This window comes from Molothrus aeneus, chromosome 2 (assembly GCF_037042795.1).
Source record: "Molothrus aeneus isolate 106 chromosome 2, BPBGC_Maene_1.0, whole genome shotgun sequence".
NCBI classification, from domain to species: domain Eukaryota; kingdom Metazoa; phylum Chordata; class Aves; order Passeriformes; family Icteridae; genus Molothrus; species Molothrus aeneus.
In genome coordinates this window covers 17302770-17320512 of record NC_089647.1, presented here as the reverse complement: position 1 = coordinate 17320512, position 17743 = coordinate 17302770, and the positions used below count along the sequence as shown (strand labels likewise).

At 40.8% G+C, this 17743-nt stretch overlaps 1 non-coding gene across 1 annotated transcript; it reads right to left on the bottom strand.

Moving 5' to 3' along the window:
• Positions 1-1209: 1209 nt before the first annotated feature.
• Positions 1210-1283, bottom strand: TRNAI-AAU (transfer RNA isoleucine (anticodon AAU)). Its single transcript has one exon. It is a non-coding gene; the product is annotated as a tRNA-Ile (tRNA).
• Positions 1284-17743: the final 16460 nt, after the last annotated feature.

The window sequence follows — 17743 nt, the reverse complement described above, 5'->3', positions numbered from 1 at the left end:
TCAAACCAGAACCATATTACTCTCCCGTGACATCTGATGGAGCCATGACAGCAGCTTGGATGCTAGATAACATGAATATTCATCTTTATGATTTACAAGTTACACTGTGACTTTGAAGTGACACTTGTAATGTGCCCTTGCAGTACCTTTGTGACATTCTGGGGAATGAGTAGTGTCAGAACTCTGGCATGAAGTATCACCCACTTTATTATTATTATTATTATTATCATTATCTCTTATTGTGAATCAGCCCCTGCACTTGGAAGAAGATGTAAGCAACGGGCCTGAATAGTAAAGAGATGTACTAGCAGATTTGTAAAAGAAGTCAATAGAATGCTGCTACCTCAAAGCATTTTCCTAAAGAAGCTGTGACCTGTATGTGAACTGTATGCAGCTCTAATAACAAAATCAGTGGTTTCCACAATGAAACCACAATGAAAACATTTACACCAGAAAGTTGCCCTCCTCTGGAGAAGTATCATTTCAGTTCAGAGGCAGATAGGACAAAAATAATAACTGTCCTGAGCTTCTAAGAGAAGTTTCTTAGAGAGAAAACTTACAGAGGCAGGTTGAGCTGGCAGAGGTCCATCTTGGCCACTCCTGCAGATGTAGTGCTCCATTACTAAACCTCTGCTTGGCCTGGAACTTTTTCTTGAATAAAAAGCACACCCATAAAAATTAAGACTCACGTTACAGTGTACCTCTAAAGTTTGGCTACTTTCTATATGGAGATAAGAGCATTCTATGAAAAATCAGGCTACCAAGGGAGATATGCTTGTCTTGCTGCTTCAAAGGAAGAAAAACAATAAAACCCCACTCTCTTCAGCATTTTCCAGCCCTTGACACAGAGTTATCGAAGAGTCATACTAACACAATGAGCTAAAGACCTGGGATTATTCGCTGGGAGGGGAGACCTCCTGAATTCCTGCGCGCTTTCTTCTGGAGTAACGCTATTTAACAGAAGAACTTGAACAAACTGCTGCGGGGCAAAACATGCAATACTTTGGTGACGAGCTACGGAAAGATTTAAAACCTCCCTTCGCGCATTTCCTCCACCCATTATTTCTTTTATTAGCAGTTATTCGGCGGTTCCGAGTCCCCTCCCCTCCCGTCCCGGCGTCTCCCATCCAGCGGGGGCTGAGTCCCCACGGGCGCCCGGCTGTAGCCGAGGATACGGCTGGAATCGGCAGCGGGACGGGCAAAAAGCTCTGGCCCGTACGGGGATCGAACCCGCGACCTTGGCGTTATTAGCACCACGCTCTAACCAACTGAGCTAACCGGCCCGCACATTCGTTGCTTCCCAGGAAGTGTGGCCGGTTCGTGTGGGAGCGACGTGGTGTCGCTCTCGCCGTCATCGCCCCGGCTCCCGCGGGGCCAGCGCCGCCTGCCCGGGGCTGGGAGCGCTCCCCGAGCCCGCTGTGCTCCTCACACAGACACCGTGCGCTGTTCTCTGGGCAGGGACACCCACACGCCCTTTCCCCGGCGGGGACAGGGAGGTGACAGCGCGGTGAGGCCGTGCAGGCTCCGTGTTTGGTTTTCCGGGCTCTTGGGCCGAGCCCCGACCGTCTCCAGCGCTCCCCGGAGCATTTGGGGGCTTTGGGCGAGGCCTCCCGGGGCCCTTCCCACCCGGGTTGATCCATGGCGGAGCGAAACTCGGCGCAGCTCTGCGGCAGGACTGAGGATGAGAGCGGCCGCACTCTGAAATTCACCGGGCATGAGACAGGCCTGAAAGCACTTACCTCTCGTGAAGTAACACAGGGAAGAGTTACTCACAATCTCTTTCTAAGCCCTATTTTGTATTACACAGCCAAAGGTTTCGATTTTACCATGTTCATTTTCCTGGCTTAGACCGTTATTATTAAAAAAAAAAAAAAAAAAGAAAAGCTTTTCAAATACTTGGTCTTCTTGGCAGAACTCATTATAGAGGAAAAAAACATGGAGTATCTATATCTCAGCCTGGGATGAGACTGACTCAGGATCACTGTTTTTTTGTAGTCCACATTCATCCTCATGATCAGTGATCCCACTCCCACTTTTTTTGCCTGATTTACACCATCAGTTCCCCTTTATTGCTGTTAGCCCATCTGCTTGGCAGCACTTTCCTCAAACACCCATCAAATTCCCCAAACCTCATTTTGCCCAGCTTCTTCATAAAGTCCTTCATCCCTAGGAGCAAACTGATCAAATCAATTGCCAACTCCAAACTGTCATTTCTCCTTCCCCTCTTCTGTTTGATGTCCATGAAATAGCAACCAGCCAACTGCCAGGAAGCCCATATGCTCTGGGATCTTGATAACCAGCTATATTTTCTGGGAAATGTCATCCTGTGTGAGGCTAAACTCACTCGAATATTTAAAAGCAAGGTCACATCTGGAACTTTAGGACAAAGATGACAAGTGAAAGGGCAAAAAGAAAACACAATCACAGAATTTTCTGAACTGGAAGAAATCCACAAAGATCGTTGAAATCCAACTCGTGTTGGACATTCTCCCAAACAAGCCACAGCATGGGTCTGTGTAGGGAGTCTGGGTACTCTCCAGACTGATAGAACAATAATTGGCAGGTGCAGGAACAGCAGACCTTTTTTTGTGCACCTGTCAAATGGATTCTCAAATGGATTCTCACTTTGGTTTTAGGTAAGAAACTGTTAGGTAATTATTTTTTTGGTTAGTTACTCCACAGACAGCAAGATAGCAGAGGTGAGGATTAATTGTTTTTCTCGACTTTCTGACCAGAATGTCAGGAGAAGTAACTCAAGGCAGTAACCTATTGCCTAATTCATAGCTGTGCACCATTGTTTTTGAATCAAATCAGGTCCAATTATGCAATGAAAAAACTCAGTGCCCTTTGGCTGTTTCTCTCCTCTACCTGCTAGCTGGGCTAAGCCAACTTGTCTTTTTCGACAAAGTTTAATCAGCAAGATGCCAAATGCAAACCCCTGTTGTTCCAAACCCTATTCTACACACAGAAATAACATCCTGCCTTTTTAGGAGAGATTCAGTCAGGGCCTGCTGTACAAGCAACAGATTTTCTGTGATTAGACAGTGACAGATAACATAACAGTCCAGGAGATCAATGCTGCCTCCAGGAAAATAAAATTTTCTAATTGAACAGTAAACTCTGCTTTCTCTCCAGGGTGTGGGATCCATACTCTCAAGCAAAGAAACAAACCAGTTTAGAATGAGAAGCAGTTATCAGGCTATATACTGAGTATCTGTACTGTAATGGAATTTAGAGGTTGTACAAACAAAGCGTTTTCAAGTATTTTCCAGCACCATTGGTGTTAGAGAATTGTGCTTGGAAGTGTTTTATCAAACAGAATCTGAGCTGTAAGGGTTTTGCTAATGCAGGGCCTCAGCTGGATGCCTCAACAAGTTCAGATTTTTACAGCACATTTGGAAGATCTGTGATAATGTTCCCTCATAACCTTAACCGTCATAGAGAGCATTTTCAAAAGCATCTATATTTAACAGGGGCACATACAGACAGACAGCAGAACACTGAAGAACGAAGGTGGCCCAGGTGCTTGAGCTCTGTCTCAGCTCCCTCCAGTTGCCAGTTTCCTCTCTGCCACAAGTCACCCACCACCACTGGCCCTGAGCTCTCCTGCTCCTTCCCATCCCTGGCACACAGCTGGCGCTGGCAGCCAGCGGTGCCCTGCAGTGAGAGCAGTCCCAGCTCTGTGCTCCCAGCTGTCCCCCAGTACAGTACAGCCTGCAACTCCTGTACTTTTTGCTGGAATCCCAACAGCTGGGCCCCAGCCTGTTGTCTGCAGAGGAAAAGGATGCTTTCCTCAGACTCAGTGCAGTTCAAGATTACAAAGATGCTTCTGCCTCTGTGGCTAAGAAAATTACTTTGTTCCCTTCTCACAGGCAACACGTTGCCAAATAATAGAAGCTTCACACCCCACTGTGCTGCAGCCTGTATTACACATCACATGCTGCCACAGGCCCTGCCATCATGAACCCTGCCTCTGTATGAGAGCAAGGCCATCTTCCAGAAGATATTTAGAGAGAAAGTAAAACACAGCATGCTCATGAGCTTCTCTCTGTCTCTGTCCCTCCTCACGTGCCTGTGCTGCAGGGCACATAAGGATCTTATAACACACAGACCAGTAAGACATCTTTCAATGTGATCTTTGGTTACTGCTCTCTTCCCAACCCAAAACGGATCTGAACCAGCAATTTATCAATGAAGTGTAGCTTTAGGCCTTCTGCAGCCATGTCCTGTTTCTTCTAATCTGTCATAAATTCAGAATTGACAACTAGCAAGAAAAAAATTATTAGCTGCCCAAATAAAAGGGTAGAGCTAATGTTTTCAGTCTGAACCCTATGCAAGGATTTATTAATAAACTTGCCATTGAAATTTCACTCATAAGTATGCTAATTTGAGTTATTTGCATATGTCTGTACTTCAAAACAGAATAAATACCCATAAAGTTATATTTAATAGCATTATTATTACCCCAATTCTAAAGTAAACATTTGGTGGTCATAAAGTGTTTGTTGAAGTTTTGAATGCTACATTTTTAGAATACTATAGTTATAGATTTTTTTTAATAGCTACTGTGAGTTTTTAATAAAACAGTCAAGAGGACTGTTCTTATCCAGCCATTATCTGTGTTCAGAACTAGAAACCTGCAGATTCAAAATCACATTTGGAAACAGGGCATTATATCCAGTAAAACCTTCACAATGCATTCCTGCTACAGCAATAGCAGCAATGTCATGCTTTGAACACAAAACCCAATCTTAGTTTTAGCTTCTCTGTGTTGGCCAGCAATGAGTGAAGAAAACTCCAGAGTTCCAGGAAGAATAAAAACCTTCACATCAGCCACCTAAAGTGAGCTATGAGCATTGTTCTTGCAATGCCTGCACACCGTCACTGTGCTTATTTAAGGCCATATGTACCACAAAGCATAGAATAGTTTGGGTTTGAAGGGAACTTAAATATCATCTAGCTCCAACTCCCTCTGTCATAGGCAGGGACACCTTCCATTACACCAGAGCCTCATCTAACTTGGCCATGAGCACTTCCAGGGATGGGCATCCACAGCTTCCCTGTATAGCCTGTTCCAGTGTGCCTCAGCACCCTCATGGTAGAGAGTTTCCCCTGTTCTCTGATGTAGGAGTAAGCTATCCAAAGGGCACCACAAGTCCCACATTTCTCAGAAGACATGGCATATAGGAAACACCTACATCTGGTATACCCTCTTAGCAGCCTACACCCCTAAAATAGTTTAGCAGCTATGCACATACAGCTGTCCCCTCCCACAGGCAGCACACTGGATTGAAACCCCAATAATTGTTCCAGTGCCCAGGCTGCTGGCAGAAGACATGGCTGTAAAGATGTTTGGCTTGTTCACCTGTGCCATGGTTCCTGAATCTGCTTTATTCCCCTGGAAAATGTTTTGAGATGCTCTGCAATTCTCAGCCCCCCATCTAACACCAAGCATCAGTTTACCATCTGACATGCCACATTAAGCCTACAGTAAGCATTACAGGGGTCACCAGGATGTTATTATTAATACCATCTCATTATTAGTGCTGAAATTATTGGCAGCTTCTCCATTTGTCACTAGTGCCTGTTTGCTTTGTTCCTGCTATTGACGGGCAGAATGGATTAGACTACATAAGCTTTACATCCAGCTCAAGTGATACTCTCCCACAGGCAGAAATAAGTGTTTGATTTTTCCCTTTTTTATTCAGAAAAAAAATTATAAGTTTGAGCCTCATGAAACCATACTTATTCTTTTACATTTATGATGTGAAGATGGAAGTTAATTATTGCTCCAGAGCAGTTAGAAACTTCGTTCTAGTATATCTGTTTTATAAAAGGTCCATTTACTGGTGGCTTTCATTAAAAAAAACCCCAAACCCTTAGAATGGTAAAGAGACAGTGTACCATGTGATTTCACTAAAACCTGTTTGCAGGTGAGTATGCTTGACTTTTAAGCAAGGACTGCAGAATTGCCACACAATTTCTTTTTATATGCTGAGGAAGCTGGCCAATGCAGTTCTTTCAAACCTGAATATTCAGGGAGGTATGTTTTACAAGCTACTTATATTTTAACTAGAAACAGTCAGGAACATCCTGACCAAGTAACAGGATGTCCCTCCCCCCTCACCCCAAAAAAAGATAAATTCAGACTTACTTTCTGTGAAGTTGCTGAAATCACTTCCTTCTCCCTCTTTGGCTTTTACCCCTGCTCCCAGCTACAGAGCTTACATAGAAGAGCAGTACACCAGAAAATGTATTTTGCAGTAAAGCAAAATCTGCCTTCTATTCAATGAGGCTTTACAAATGAAGTATTTTTTCCCTAATATGCCAGGACTCTGTACCTTTAGTCTGCATTGCAATACTAAGTGTCTTTATTATAATTCACAGTATTTCCTTGTGAAAAGTCCAATTTGTGATCAGACAAGTGTCCATTAGCCTTCATTCAAAACCAATGCCATAGCAATAATTTTTTTTATTAGACCTGTAAAACCTGCTGTTTCTGGCCCTCCTATTCCTTCAGTCCAAGCAGACATCCTCTCTTCTGTTCTGTAACACACCCAGCGGTCATTAAATTTCCATTTGAAAAGAATTAAAAAGGACTATAATTTTTATGCGATTAAATTGGACCAATTATTTCTTGAAGCCACAAGCGTATAATTTCCTATAAGCACTGAAGAAAAATCAATATCCCAAGTTCATAAATTATTTATTACTCCATCAGGCTGCCATTTGTTAACATAACAGAAGTACACCATTCTGGACCTGAACAAGAACTGCAGCTTTCATTCATATAGATAAAAAAGATGCACACAAAAAAACCCAGTGAACTTAAAGAACCAAATACCAGAAGTACTCCTGGCTTCCTATGCCCCTGCTCCCTGAAAACAGCTATTTCTCCATAAGAAATGCTGGGAAACAAAGTGTCTCTATATTAATAAAATGTCACGCATGGTTCACATCAGAGGTGACACTTAACTATTTTGGTGGATTTCTTGCTAATTTTGTAATGAGTTCCATGTACAACCTACAATTACAGTTAGTGCATATGGAACCAAGTTTCTGAATGTTGGAAGCAGTGTTCAGGGTAACTTCAAAGTATTTAAAGAGAAATCACATATTATTTCTGTAATTTTTTGTGTTGATTTTCTTAATGCCATGAAGGATGCAGCAGTATATACCATTTATCTACAAGTTTTTTTGTTGGTTATTTTTTTTCAAACCTAGTATGATCAGTGTCAGTTTTCTCAGCTTCTGTCACAGTCCACAGCATTGTCACTGCTCAACACTCACACAGCTCTTTTCATCTTTAAATGTAAGAGCAATAGGTTTTTGCAACCACCACATACATTAACAATTATTTTCCTTAAGTCAGAGGAAGAAGCAGCTGAAGTATTCAGAAAAATCAGGGATTCATGCAAGGCAAAGCACTCACTCTACAGTACACATCATGATGAGCTTTCAAACCATTACATGTCTTGAAAAAAACATGTGAGGCCAGTTAGAGAAGAATCATGCTGACACCCATTATCCCAGGAGCACAGGGGTGTCATTACCCCAACAGCAGTACCTGGTTGTGAAAGCACAACTGGATCAAGATCTGGCAGAGTCAGCTCCCCTTTCTGTCTTCCTGACATAGATAAATTGAACAAGAGATAGTTTATTCTGTATACACCTTTGTGATGTGACCTTGGAATAAGAGTGCCTGTCTGAGTGGATATAAAAGTTGCCATGTTGTGTCCCAAATAAAGGAGACTTGGATCAGTGTTATTAGGTCAAACACTTGTTTGTCCTGTGAAAGTCTACTCTGACCAAAGTCAAAAGCAATTTTGCTTACACGTTGCTGCTATATTTCTCTGGCTGGATTCAGAATTAAAAACCAGCATGTCCAGAGGGGATACAATACTTCAAGTTACAGGATTTTATTTGAAATGTTGCTTCTTGAAGTGCAAAAAAGTATTTTGCACTAACCTAAACGCATACACTTTGCTTCATCATCCCAAGCTTGGGAACACAAGTTGTAGACTGACATGATCTACTGAATTTCATATTTACATCCATCAAAATTTTCCAGATCCAGCAATTCAAAAGGTACACATAATCTCAGCAAATTCTCACTTTTCTTCAAAAACCAGTCAAATAAAAAATATGGACAGTTGCACCTCCTCCCCATACTGTAAAGTTCTTCAGTCAACTGAAAGGGGAAGTTTAGCACATTAATCTAAAATCAAATATTGAAAAGGTTCTCAGTGTATAGATTTTTTGCTCACCTAATAAACATGTCTATTAACCACCTTTTCTATTAATTCACTTTTGATCAAATTCAAAACAGTTATCTCTGTTTCAGTAAAATTGTCAAAGGAATAGAGATTCACGCCTTGCTTATTTCTTCAATGTACTTGAAAACTCTTCAGGAGGCATCTGATCTTGGTAAAGGCAGGATCAGGGCTGCAAGACACTGGCAAAGTCAAAACACAAGATTTCTTAACAGGACAGAGAAACGACTTCAGGGCTTTTTTTTTTGTTCTACAGAACAACTTCTACACTAAATTATACTGATCTGATAAATTGAAAACAAAGTGGAACCAGTTACGCAGATGTTCTTTTCCCTAACAGCGTGATATCAAGGTCCAGGACCATGACAAACAGATTAATTTTAGGAGCACACTTCAGTTTCTGGACATAGGAAAGAGTTTCTTAAAAATTCTTCAGTACAGAGAACAAAAGGTTTATCTAGAACAAGATCATAGCAGTGCCTTTTTTTCAGGGCTAGCTCTTCATTTTGCTTGGCACTGGGAACAGAGTGGAATTTACCAGCCATGACCAACTAATTCAGAAGCACAAGTTTGAGCAGTGTCTGTCCTGCCAAGCCACGCCAGCTCCCATTGTGGAGCAATGCAGCACAGAGCAAGGCAGGAGCCTGAAGCAGCTGTTGCAGACACAATGGGCAGTGCAGCAAGGGAGCAGAGCTTTTCAGGGCACAGCTCTAGTAAATATCATCATTGTCCAACTAGGAATATGTTTTGAGTTTTGTATACCAAGAAGTATGAGTCAACTTAGCGCAGCCAGCGCGCAGACTGAAAGCTTAAGCAAGGATTTATGTACAAAGCCAGACCCTGTTGGACAGGATCAATTCTAACAGAGGAGAGAAAAAGAGCAAAAGCCTCTTAGGCAACACTTGAAGGAGGATGACCTTCTGGGACCCTGCTGATTATTTACATGATTTCTTGCCAAGAAACAAGTGCTGCACTGCTCTCCAGCCAGCATTAATGATCCCTGCACACTGGCAAATTTACTTCCAGCCCCAGGCTCAGCTGCTGAATATGGTGACAAACCACTTTGAAAAATCTTGTTTGTAACACATAAAAAAATTTAAAAAACAAAACAAAAAAAAAAATCAGTCCTTTTCAAATTTGGAAGTTTTAATGTTTTAATAACATTTTGAAGATACAGAACTGCAAGTAGTCTGTTTTTTTTAATAATCCTAAACTTTACCACTGAGCCTGCACTTAGCACTGGATGTAAGCTGAAATCTCTTAACTATACGCTGATCCATTAAAGCAGGTCAGCACAAGTATAAAGCAATGAATGACACAAAACTTAATTATACCAATCATTCCAAGCAAAGAAAGAGCCTCCATGGGCTTAATCCAGGTTGTAGTTTTTTGATTCTGTTTTTATTTCTGCCCTCCTTACTCTCCCTCCAAAACTTTAGATTCTTACACAGATAGATTAAGGCTCAGCACATCTTAACATGGATTTTTAGGGGTTTCATAAATAATTGATAAATGAAACAAGTTTTCCCCTGATCTTTACCCAGGTTACTTTTCAGCCTGTCTTTATAAGAGAGGTGGTCCATCTCTCTGTTCATCTTTGTGGCCCTCCTCCAGACCCAGAGCTGGATGGTTTGGCAGCATCAGCCTTCAGCCTGCCCTGAAGGTTTGTATGTCATTAGGTTCCATAGACTTGTGGCTATTCAGCTGCATCAAACAGTCCCAAATCTGCTCTTCATTTATAGTGGGAGGGATTTTATTCCCCTCACACTCACTCAGATTATCAGACACTAGAGGAAGGTCTGACTTCCAGTGAAGACTGAGGAAAAGACCTTACTGAGTACCACAGCCTTCTACATATCAATCACACTAGTTCACTCTTCTTGCTTACTGGTGCTTACTCTCCTTGGCCTTTTTTTCTGACCTATGCATTTACAGAATCCCTTCTTGTCATTCTCCACATCCCTTGCCAAGTCCTGTTCCAGTTTTGCCTTTGCTTTCCTTATTCTATCCCTACAATTCAAACTATATCCCTGTATTCTCCCCAGGTCACCTGTGCCTGCTTCTGCTGGCTCTGCATTTCCTCCTTCCTGTTCAGTCTGAGAGTCAGATCCTTGCTCACTCATCTCAATTTCCAGCCTGCTTTGCTTGATTTCCTACACAGTGGGATAGAGAAACTTGACTCTCAGAAAAGTGGCCTTAAGCCACTGGTCAGCCCCTCTGATCTTAGGGACAGTTACCCAAGAGATCTTATTCACCTATCCCCTAAATAGCTGGAATTTCACCATTTCAATGTTGAGGGTCTTGACTGTGCTCCTAGGGATCACAAACTCAATTAGGGCAACTTGTTGCAGCCCAAGCTGTCACTAATCTTAACTCCTTTAATGAGCTCATCCCCATTGGTAAGCACCAGATCCAGCAAGTAGTCATTTCTGCTTGTTTTGTCCCATACCTGGACCAAAAAACTCCCCTCTCCACATTGCAGGGGGTCCCATGGACTGGGTGCAGCTAGCTGTATTGCTTTCCCGGGAGATGTCAGGATGGTTCAGTTGGCTCTCTCAGCCTTCAGGAGGCCTGTTTTGATGTAGGCGTCTACCCAGGGAAGCTGTGTCCTTTCTATCTGGGTTTCAGTCTCAGCCAGGCAGTTGTGATGGGTAGACACCATTTTTGTTGCCAAAAAGAGTCTGATTCTTGTTGACCCCTCAAGAGGATGGAGTGACCCCTCCTCTGAGCCCTTCCTCACTAGAAACATGCAAACTTATGCACCACATCCTGTTTGCCCTTCTCTGGGAGTCCTGCTCACTCCACTGATGGTAGTAAGGTAAAGTAATGAGCAGAAAGAGAAAATAGATTACTGAATTGAAATTAAAGAGAGAGCAAATTATTTTGAAGCAAAAAGATGGGTGTGATCTGGATACCTGCTGCTTTTTTCTTCCAGCAGAAATTAATGAAATGTAGTATCAAACAGGGATAAGATAAAATTAACTCCCCTTTCCTCCAAATAACAGTAACTAGACTATTTCTTTATGCTATAGACATGTTATTTGAGCAATTTTTTTTATTTTAAAAGATTTAAATTATTTGAGGAAGAGAGGTAATTTTAAGACTACCCAGTAACTAGCAGGATCCTGCAGGGACAACACTAAAATTTATTCTGAAAGTGTTTACCCCCCTATTGCCTACATTTTAGAAAAATTTTATCCATAAGCTGAGTTTTATTACAAGGAAAAAAAACGCAAACCAAGACTGCTTATTAACAATAATTCATGCACTGCGACTCAGTGATTTGCTATTCACATTTATGTTCATACCAGGCATCCTGGGTAGTGGCTGAAAACCTCAAATCTTACAAGTTTTAATAGAACTCTATTCAAAATATTTTTGTTCCCCAGCTGGGAATGGAAAGACAAAGAGGAAGAGCAATATTTAAACCCTAGTGCACAGCTTGGATGACCCAAGCAAATGAAGAGCTAGCGTGTGTTAAGCCTTACTCCATGTGGTAAGGACTTCCAGCTAAATTTATGCAAATAAAAGGCACCAAAAAGTCACTATCAACATATTCCAGCCACAATGAGAAACAACACTTGAAGACCTTATGCAAACCAGTCAAACCTGGTGTTTAGTTTTGTAAGCACCTTTAGTGCTTACAAAAATTAGAAACATGCACATGCCTTCCAGTCTCACTGGAAAAACCTTACAGAAATATTATTAAATCACAAAAGAACACCTCTAGAGCAGGCCTCCTGTAAGACTTGATTTCAACAGGGACAACTGGGAGACAGTGGCAGAAGTGGCACCTTTATCCAGTCTAACACACTAAAGTCCATGTGGTCATACAGATTTTGGTATCCACAGTGCTCATATTTGGTCAAAGCTTGTTCCCACATCCGTAGACTCATCTCAACAGTTTCTCCCACAGGGAGAGAATTTAGGGCTGAACTAACCACCTCTGATGACACAAAAAAATTGAGTCAAACTTACTAAAAATGAAAAATAATGCAGTAAAAGGATGAGGCTATGCTGCAGTGGATCCACCATCAGTTTCCTGCATGATCTTACTTAAGTAATTCACTGTGCCTCTCTAAGAACATAAGAACAAATACTGGAAGCTACTCAAATATCACAAGGGGTGAGACAGCTACCAAGCTCAAAACGGCATTTGAGATAAGTATCAGAAAAATTTTGAAGTAGTAAGGTCAACTATGTCATTTTCATCTTAACCCGCACTGGAAACACCTTGTTCCTAGAAATATGTGGCCAAAACCACTTGAAGTTAAACTTGTGTTTGCTGGAATACATCTCACTGTTTCCCTGGTTGCCTTTTTTTTAGAAAAGATTTTGCTTTAAAAGCCATCAGAAAACAAGAACAACCAACACACCTGCCTTCTCAAGTTCATGAAAACAAAAATTCTCAAAAATTATAACTCAATGACTGACACCTAAAGGCTCTTACAAGAACATTATTTTTAACAAGTAGGACTGGCAGCTTTTAAAAGCTAGTGTTATCACAGCAGCATTCCAGTTAAAAAATGGAGCACAAAAAGAGATGTTCTGACATTCACAGTAATATACAGGAAGTAAAAGGTCCAGAGAAAATAAAGAAGAAGAAAAAAAATAAAACAGTTGAAATTGAAATCTACTAACAACAGGAAATGTGGATAAAACTGCAAGATCAGTAAAGTGAGAATTGCGAAGCGATTCCTCTCAGGGAATCAAGTGACTGATTGATCACAGGTATTTTAATCTACTCTATTTTAGTTACAATTCAATCAAATGTATGATTCAAAGTGCAAAAGCAAGCATCTTGAAGGAAGCAATCTATATGAGCATAATAGATGAGGATAATTTTTATAAAAAATAAATCAAGGTAGAGGTGCCTGTGGGCTTGATTTAATTGCAGAGGCAGAAGAGTGACCGTTTTCTGGAAGAGAACTTTGATGTGCTTGCAGAAGAACTCGTGTTTTTAAAATTATCATGTGCATCATGAAAAGGGCAACAGCTGCACAGCAGTAACTTGACATGCAAATTCCTGCCTTTATTCAGTCCACGTATGCACATGCTGATAAGAGATTTAAGCAGAAAAATATTCCTTTTGCGTCATCATATGTAGAAGTGATACAGTTGTTTGCTGTGAAAAAAGCTGCTTAATACCAAGAAAAATGTGCTATTTCACAAGCAAGCATCAAAACATTTAGATTTTCATTGCTGTTTTAACCTTATTGATAGAAATACACTGTTGGGTATGAGCTGACCATAAGCTGAGAGACAGGTTGAGAGCAAAATTTCTCTAAAGCCAAAATATAAACAAAGGCAGAAAGCAGCAGCTAGTTTAAATATTTCATTGTAAAGAGAAAAATCCAGGTAAATTTATTTTCCCCACAGAAATAAAATTAATTTTCTGAGATGTGGCTCATAACACATCAGCTGCACATTTGCCTATCTGCTTTTGTTACTTAAAACAGCTAAAACTGCTATGCCAACAACAGAAGATGCTCACCTGTCACTGGGTAGATTTGTCCTGGTAGTTCATTACAGGCTCTGTTTTTTCTCATTGGCTGGTTTCCCCGTGCTGTAGTTACAAACCAGCACTTCTTATTCAGGGTGATATGGAAAGTGGGAATCATGAACTGAGGAACATTCTTGGTGGGTCTCCCTCAAATGCACCAGGACCAAGGCTGAAAAGGCTCTGGTTACAAAACAAAAACACAGATTTTATCTGAAGTAGCTGATAATCCTGTCCCTTTCTGCATCCTACTAGCCATATCCCTGGTTTCTTCTGTCGTCAGCTTTCTTCCTCCATTCTAATTCTGCTCTGTTTTCTCCTAAGTCCTCACATTGACAATTCCTATTGGGATTTCTTCTGTAAAACTTTTTCAAACCATGATAGCCCCCCCCATGCAGCAGAAAATATATCAATATTTAAGATTTGAGCAGTCTGGCTAAGAAGTTTACTATAACTAAAAGCTGTGATTTTTTTCAAACCCTCCACTGGTGAGCTGAAATAATACTGGGTATGCAGCTCCTGAAGACTCCACCAAGAGCCATTTGTTCATATTGTCACCTTATTGTTTGATTCCTTATTAGAACTGGGGCAGCTAGCAAGCTGCTTAAGGAGCCCATCCCTACCAGAGATGGATATCTGGTTTTGTTAATGTGAAATGATTGGTTTTCCTCAGCTGTTCCTTTGTTTTCTGGATGAGCACATAGATTGGTGCTCTGCATGCAATCACTTGGCACAGAACAGGGGGGCTGTTTTAGTCAGGGGAGATGAGGGGACACTGTTTGAGTGTTCTCACCACAGTCTGCACTTGCAGCACTGGGGAAATGAAATACCCAGGTCCCAACACCCATAAAGCATCCTCCTCCAGCCACAATATTCTGTGCCCTCAATTACCAAATCATCTCTTAGGAAAACCAATCATCAGAAGGACAGTCACAAGCAATCCCCTCATCCAGGAGACTGAAAATGCATGAAAGTTGAAATTAAAAAAATTTCTTAAATAAAGTTAAATATGGCTCCAAAAGCTTTCCTCATATTAAATGCATGAATTACCATGACATGCCATCATTCTGAATGATGATAAGCAGAAGGAGAAGTTTTAAAGAGAAAATGGCAAGATTTCACAAAAATGTAAAGCCATATGTCTGCATGAAAGAAAACCCATTAAGTAGTGAGTATCACAAACACACAGCTGAAGGGAAGATATCTGTTGGGGAAGGCATTTCTGCTTCTAAATCAACAGGCTGATGATATATATATACTCATCTACAGATTCTCCAAGCAGAGTCAGGACTAACCTGCAAAGGTGTGAGGCGTGCATGCTTAGGATCAACTGAGGGTGAATGCCATATCAGTGTACAAACAAGAGAGCTGCTGGTAGCTCCTGTCAGCAGTGTTTAGCATGGCAAACACTGGGACAGGGAACACAGAGGCCAAGAGGAGGAAACTGAACACCTTTGCTGCCAGAGATACACCCAAAAATGCACTGATCCTATATGAACAAAGATCTAAAGATTCTAATTTTAGTATTTCAGGTCCATCTGGCCTCATAAACTAAAGCTTAATCAGCTGAACAGACTTTTTAAGAAAACTACACCATGAAGTCACACATAACATGTTCAAAGACTGAGGTGCACAGAAGCAAAACAGGCAATTGAATGATCTGCAAAACCAGTGTTACAATTACCAGCAGTAGACATAAAAGATTATCTGGCAAACCCAAACAAAACATTGCCTGGATGGACAAGTAAGTATAATTAAAAAAACAGGACTGTCTGCATACACAAAACTATCTTAGTAGCTATCCCCTCAACTTTTATGTCCAACCACTTTTGTTTCCAGTACATAAACTTGCACCTGATTACCAGAGACTGCTTGGGTGACTGAAGGATGGAAAAGGTTATTGCCAACACCACAGCTTCTACTTCTTTTTTGTGACTCATCCCATCTTTTTCACAACCCCTGCAGTGCTGCACACTAGTATGCACAGTAACAGTTATCATGAATTTATTCCTCAAACAAAAATCAAAGGTCTAAGCAGAGGCCACTACTGCCAGTAGAGTATTGGAGAACAACTCTAATCAGTTGTTTATCAAGGCCTGATTTTCTTAAAAATTTATTATTCTAGATGATTTTGGATTCTGTCCAATTATGTGAAAAAGTTAAATCAATACAATTTAAAAAAGGAAGGAAGCACCCTTTAACAGAGACTGAAAGACAAAGGAAGTCACAGTTATACAACCATTTCTTAAATTAAATTTAGCAGCTTTGAAAGATCCTCAATACACAGCCCTGCAGAAGGAAGGCCTTCATCTAGAAAAGATGCCAAGCATACATATTAGAAGTGCATTCTGAGCTGTATGAATAAGTCATAAATAATGTAAGTCATTGAATGCCTCCCCACCTCCTGCCAGAATGGAGCAGGAAAAGCTCATGATTTTCAGATAAAGTTTGTTATTCAGAAATTATCTATGAAATCATCTCCATGAATTGCTATTTGCTTATACCTTCTGCCTGAATAGATAGTTGCTCTTATTAGCTGTTAAAAATTCCAGCTGTTTTGATTGGCATGCAGCTCACATAGCACATCTCTCCTCTTCTCCCTGAGCATGGGCACTTACTGGGAACTCACAAAACTACCTGTTTTAATCTGAACCCTGATTTAATTTTTTGTTTTCTGTAAGCCTGGTAGAACATTTCTTTGCAGGCAGCAAGCATTCCCAACACTGGTACAAGCTGTGCAGCCACGTGGACAGAGCTCTAAACACCACAACCTGGGCAATAGGTCTGTGTCAGGTGATTGCCTCTCACTCCTCAAGTGCCACCTGCATCAGAGCTGCCTGCTGTCTTTATGAGCCACTAGGAGCAGGTGGCAGTGTCCTGTAAGGGATCCAGATATTACCAAACTCATGCAATTGTTACAAAACTGGAAGCATTGATGGAACTTCTGTGCCATATTTATCCCAGCTCTTCAATACAGATCCTCTGAAACGCTCCTGTCCTTGCATGAATAACACAGATACGGATCAAGGACTAACATCAAAGCTTCACAGAGAGCTGGACAGAGCCCAGAGGATGCTCCACATGGCTGTTTCCAACACAGTCATGCAACAGATATTAGTATGCTCTTTGCACAAGTGTGTCTTTTTCTCATGGGTTGAATTTTTAAATTTCCACTATTTTTAGTCAGATACTCATTTGTTCATTTACACTAAAAGCATTTGTCAAACATATGGTCTTGAATTTCTTCAAGGTTTACCTCCAGATGTGATGTCTTCAGTCTGCTGTCAGTAATCTAGTAATCTCCAGTGGAAGCCTTTGAAATTGGCTCTCCTTCAGGATCTTAGTTTTGAAGAGCCCTTGAATTCTGTTTTAGAAATTTGAGAGACAAGGTAGACATTTGGTGGTTGGCTTTGGGAATTTTTTTTCCTTGTTTAGGAAATACTCTCCCTTATGACAGACTTTTTTAGACTCTTATAACACAAAGAGAACTACTGAGCTAAAATACAGTGTTTAGGATAACTTGTGTTCAAATCAGTCACTGTTGCAACAGGAATTCCACAAGGCTACCCCTAGAATAAGCAGAAACTTGAGGAAACAATTCTATCATAAAAACATCATTTTGTTAAAAGCCAAAACATTTCAAAGGAATGTATTTTATATGGATAAAGTGGAAATCTGACAGCATTTAAATACTTTGGGTTTACTTTTATGTGACAAAAGTATTGTAAATTTCAGTGCATTTTTCAACAATTTGAGGTATGAACAAAAAAATTAGCAGAATATAAAAGTAAAAAAAAATCATTACTTTTTTCAGCTCCAAAAGAAATGCTTTTATGATCTCAGGTAAGTTTGGAATAATGATTTTTTTACATGTTTTAAAACCTGAGTTGGCTTTCCCACAAAATAAACCCAAAGAGGTAAAAATTCCTGACCAATCTTGGGTCCAACAATCAATCTGGACAAGTCTGCT